The following is a 6,113-nucleotide window of genomic DNA, read 5'->3' as shown; positions in this document are numbered from 1 at the left end:
TAAAACAAATAAGAGCAAATAATAAAGGAAAGTTTGACTGTAAACATGAAAAATGGAAATGCAGTGGGCATCAACCAATCAGCAAGCGTTGAACGATTGGTACAACTATTGATGCATTTACCAGTTATGCTTCTCTTTATAACTTAACAATGTCTAACTATTTAGTGTTTAATTTTCTTTACTTAATATTGTAACTTAAGTTTGTTGATGATTGACCTGCCTCGAATAGCGAATTTGCTATCTGCGGGTCAACAGAAACTTAATTTTTTTGTTGTGAGAAATAGAAATAAATTTGATTTAAATTTAAATTGATTTGACCGATAACTAAGTCACTTCAATGAGTTCCAGACCAACTGTTAACTGCTGCTAGTCTGTCGACTGCACCTAACCTGAATCCCACATCATCCGAGAAAAGAGTGACTACCAACACATCGAACAGACATTCACTTTCATTCCAGTAATATAACCACCAAGTGTTCAAGTGTAAGAGAACTGACATATTGATCGACATCTGCAATGGCGGACTGACATAACCACCAAGTGATAACTGACATATCAACCGAGTGACAACAGACATATCAATAGTCTGCGACAAACTGTCTTACAGTGCGTTTACTGTAACCGGGGCCACGCAGACAATGAAAACCAATCCGATGGCAGAACTGAAACAAAGATTCCAACATTTTTAAATCCAGCCAATCAAATGTTCGGTACAAAACAATGAAATCCCAACTTGTTCTTTGTGATGCTTACGCAACTACGGTGTCGCTTATCAATAAATTGTCATGTTCAAACCGTCAGCACTTTCGCGTGCTTGAATTTTATTGTATCAGGAGCCCATGATTGAATACTGCAATTTCTAAGGGGAAGTTGGTTGGTTTAGAAAATATATGAAAAGAAAAGCTGCGTAAGAATGTCAGTCGTCAGTATAGTATACCGCCAGAGTGTGTGGTGTAGGGCTTGAATATTGTCGCGACTGTTTCAAAGAAACCATTGAAATGGACTCTGAGAAGGGAAGGTTCCAATGGCGCCGTCGTTTGCTTTTGCCGAGTAATTTTACACGCTGCGGCTTTGAAAGTACAACGCAGAAAGAATTTTCGATGAAGACGTTAATTCAATACAGTGATAATCCAGAAACTGGGCTCAAACTCCGAATTGTACAGCTGCTGAGACAGTGAACGCAATCGTTTTTCCGAGAAGTGCGTGGTGAATTTCACGGTAATGACAACCGAAAGCTGAGTATAAATAGAAACACGCACAGAAAACAGGAGCGAAACTGCGAAACAAAAAACCGTAAAGAAGAATTGTTTTGGCCGTACGTTCACAATTGGAAACGGTCAATGTAATGAACTTACCATCGTTAAATGTAAAATCTTAAGTAAAGTGACATAAAATTTTCTAACGATTTGACAACTTACTGCGCAGACATCGTAGTCGAGAGCATCTCAACGAACAAGTTGAGATTTCATTGTTTTGTACCGGGCGTTTGATTGGCCGGATTTGAAAATAAGGCATTTGATTGGCTGGATTTGAAAATGTTTGAATCTATTGTTTCGGTTCTGCCATCTGATTGGTTTTCATTGTCTGGGTGGCCCCGGTTTCAGTGAACGCACTGTAAAGTAGAAGCCTTACTCCAAGGAAGCAGCGAAGTCGAGTGGTCTAGGGCGATGGTGTCGTAATCCGGAGGTCCTGGGTTCAAGGCCTTCACCCTGCCACCAGCGGGATATGTTTCTCGTTAGTCCCGAGTTTAAATCCTTAGGCACGCTTTGTAAATAGCCAACTGCTCTGCCTCCTGCCAGTCGGGATTTTGAACTTTGTTACTTTTATTTGAAATATTCGTCTCATTTTCTGACAGTGAACTGAGTTCAGATGTGTATGAAAATGACCAGAATGAAAGCGAAGATCATGACAGTGACAGTGAAGGTCAGGAAAATTGGGATGAAATTCCAGCAGAAGAACTTGCCGTAGACGTTCCCACTGCAACTCCTTTACCAGAGCCCAGTAGAAGAAAAAGCAGACTGCAGAAAGTCAATGCCTTAGTGATGTGGTTGTCTTATTTCCTTCTTTTTTGGCAGACATCCTGCAAACTTAGTGAAAATGGTCTGGTTTGGCTGCTTCAGTTTCTGTTTCAGTTTATGAAGGTACTTGGTGTTACAGTTTCAAATGAGTTTTTGTCTGAAGTGATCGCCATAATGCCTTCTTCTTTGTACCTTCTTCGTCGTTTTGTTAACTTGGATCGTGACTACTTCACAAAGTTTGTAGTTTGTCCAAAGTGCACAAAACTCTACAGTTATGATTCGTGCCTTGAGGCAACCGAGAACAACAGAACTGTGGCCAAAAGATGCTCTAACACGTTCACGTCAAGGAGGCAGAAAAAAACCTGCAATGCACAATTGGTTAGAAAAATTAAACTTCAAGATGGCAAGGAACAGTTTTATCCGATAAATTACTATTGCTATAATAGCATAATTGAGAAACTTGAACGGATTCTCCAGCAGAAAGGGATTCCTGAGAAATGCGAAGAATGGAGGAATCAGTCACAGACTGAGGGTGTTCTTTCAGATGTATACAGTGGCCAAATATGGAAAGATTTCATGAATTACAAGGGAAATCCTTTTCTTAGTGCAGCAAGAAATTATGGACTTATGCTAAACTTTGATTTTTTTCAACCAATAAAACATCGGAAGGACTATTCAGTTGGCGTGCTCTATTTGGTGCTTCTGAACTTACCAAGACATCTACGATTCAAGTGGGAAAATGTGATTGTTATAGGAATTGTTCCATCATTGAGTGGGGAACCAAAGACACTTAATGAGTTTCTTCAACCTGCAGTTGACAAGTTGCAAGCTCTTTGGAAAGGTGTGCGACTTAAAACAAGCCTCAGTTCAATAAAGTTAACATTCCGTGCAGCGTTGTTGTGCATATCAGCTGATATTCCAGCAGCACGTAAACTATGTGGTTTTAAAGGACATGGGGCACACCGGGGCTGCTCCAGGTGCCTGAAAGAGTTCCCAGGTGGATTTGGAGAAAAAAAGGATTACTCAGGGTTTGATCGGGAAAACTGGCAGCCTCACACCAATAAACAACATAGGGCAAATGCAAAAAGAATAGAGAAGTGCACAACTGTGACTGGAAGGAACAAGTTAAGTCAGGAATTTGGAATCAATTTCTGGAGTAGTTTGTTGGACCTCGAGTATGTTGACATTATTAGGTTTTGCACTGTAGACCCAATGCATAACTTGTTCCTAGGAACGGCAAAATATGTCTTCAAGCTTTGGGACAAGCAGGGTATCATTGGTAAGAAACAGATGAAGGAACTTGAGAAACATATAGAGGAAATGGATGTTCCTACTGACGTTGGCCGTTTACCAAAGAAAATCTCCTCGAACTAAGGGTCTTACACTGCAGAGCAATGGAAAAACTGGACTTTGATTTACTCAATGTTTGCCCTTAAAGATGTTATTGGAGATAACCACCTTCGATGTTGGCAGACGTTTGTTTTGGCTTGTAAATATTTATGTCAATGTACTGTGAGTACTATTGATCTGCAAAGGGCTGACATGCTTCTTGTGAAATTTTGCAAAGAGTTTGAAAAATTGTATGGCAAAAAGTCAGTCACCCCAAATATGCATCTCCACTGTCATTTAAAGGAGATAATTATGGATCATGGTCCAGTGCATGGTTTTTGGTGCTTCAGTTTTGAGAGGTACAATGGCATTATGGGAAGCGTTCACACAAACAAAAGGTCTTTAGAACTTCAGCTAATGAGAAAGTTGATACTCTCTCGCTTTCTTCATAGTTTTCAGTTGCCATTACAGTACAAAGCTGAATTTGAGGGCTTGATACACAGCCCCAGTTCATCAAATGAACTTTGCAGTGATTCACCCTTACTGACTGCAACCAGATTACATGACATGTCAACCACCATCCCCATAAACAGTGTGAACTGGGCAGATTTCACTGGTCTTAAGCTGCCACTTAACTACAAGATTCAGAGCCTGGAAACTGAGGACCAGGATGCATTATTTGCTGTCTATATGATTCTGTATCCAGATCTGCCAATCACCAGAACAGCAATGGCAGAAACCATCAAGAAGTATGCTTCAGTGATTATTGGTAATCACCGTTTCAGTTCCAAGTTAGAGTGCCGCTCTTTGCGTTCAGCCAGAATTTACGCATCCTGGGCAACCGCTAATGAAGGGACTGTAAATCTTGATACAATAGAACTTTTTGCTGGTTATGTTCTTTATTTCTTTTCCCATTCAATTAAATTGAACGGGAAGTTTGTGAATCACCTCTTTGCATCTGTCTTATGGCATAAACCTGATCAAGATCCGGATCGGTTTGGAAATCCTACCAAAACCTGGAAACTCAATGACTTTTTGGTTCATGGACCATCACGTTTCATGCCTGTACAGAGAATTTATTGCAGATTTGCCTCTGCACAGACTCTTATAGATGGGGAAAAGAAAATAGTCACTGTTCCTCTGGATAGCAATTCTAGATCATGAAACAGTAATATTTTATAACTCGGTGTACTGACTTGTTAGTATACTCAAGCGTGGTTTCGTGATCTGTATATTAGTAATAAGTAAACACATAATTTCATGGTATAAATAAGCACTTGTAAATAGATCGCTATTGCCCTAAAGGACTTCAAAAAGTCTGAAAATTTTAATAGTGCTTATTTATACCAAATTACATTCGAATGTATGTGATAACCTCTGCTTAGAAAGCATCAGTGTCACACCAACAGATGCCCAATTGGGGCAATCTTCCGGTCTATCAAGCGAAGATAGAGCACCCTCCTTCCTAACAGGTTTCAGTGCCTGCCCCTGTAAGCATTTGGATTGGCTCTTTTTTGGGAATCCTGTCCAGTTTTCTTTTTCTCTTCTTCAGATCCTCACTTTCCTAAGGGATTGTCTCTACAGTATAAACAAGCATTTGCATGGGCATCCATTTGCCTGTATTGTGATTACTTTGCCATGAAGTTTTTAGTTTCATAAAAAAAAATAACAATAATTAGTCTGTTTGAAGTAATCTCTCTGTTGCGTCTTTACCTGGATGCAATAGAAAAACTGGTGCATTCATTTGCCTGTTTTGTGATTACTTTGCCATTAACTTTTGAGTTTCATTTAAAAAATAATAATAATTATTTTGTCTGTTTGAAGTAATCTCTCTGTTGCATCCTTGGGTGACCTGTTTACCTGGATGCAATAGAAAAACTGGGGCATTCATTTGCCTGTTTTGTGATTGCTTTGCCATTAAGTTTTTAGTTTCATTTTTGAAAAAATAATAATTAGTCAGTTTGAAGTAATCTCTCTGTTGCATCCTTGGGTCACCTGTTTACCTGGATGCAATAGAAAAACTGTGGCATTCATTTGCCTGTTTTGTGCTTACTTTGCCATTAAGTTTTTAGTTTCATTAAAAGTATATAGACATTGAATAGGTCTTTTTGAAGGAAATCTCTCTGTTGCATCCTTAGGTTACCTGTTTAACATGGATGCAATAGAAAAACTGGGGCATTCATTTGCCTGTGTGTGTGTAATTAGTCTGTTTGAAGTAATCTCTCTGTTGCATCCTTGGGTGACCTGTTTACCTGGATGCAATAGAAAAACTGGGGCATTCATTTGCCTGTTTTGTGATTACTTTGCCATTAAGTTTTAAGTTTCATTTTTTAAAAAATAATAATTAGTCTGTTTGAAGTAATCTCTCTGTTGCATCCTTGGGTGACCTATTTACCTGGATGTAATAGAAAAACTGGGGCATTCATTTCCCTGTTTTGTGCTTACTTTGCCATTAAGTTTTAAGTTTCATTTTAAAAGAAATAATAATTAGTCTGTTTGAAGTAATCACTCGGTTGCATCCTTGGGTGACCTGTTTACTTGGATGCAATAGAAAAACTGGGGCATTCATTTGCCTGTTTTGTGATTACTTTGCCATTAAGTTTTAAGTTTCATTTAAAAAATAATAATAATTAGTCTGTTTGAAGTAATCTCTCTGCTGCATCCTTGGGTGACCTGTTTACCTGCATGCAATAGAAAAACTGGGGCATTCATTTGCCTGTTTTGTGATTACTTTGCCATTAACTTTTAAGTTTCATTTAAAAAAAA

The sequence above is a fragment of the Montipora foliosa genome, chromosome 13 (genome assembly GCF_036669935.1).
Source record: "Montipora foliosa isolate CH-2021 chromosome 13, ASM3666993v2, whole genome shotgun sequence".
Classification (NCBI taxonomy): domain Eukaryota; kingdom Metazoa; phylum Cnidaria; class Anthozoa; order Scleractinia; family Acroporidae; genus Montipora; species Montipora foliosa.
Note: the sequence above shows the minus strand (reverse complement) of the source record.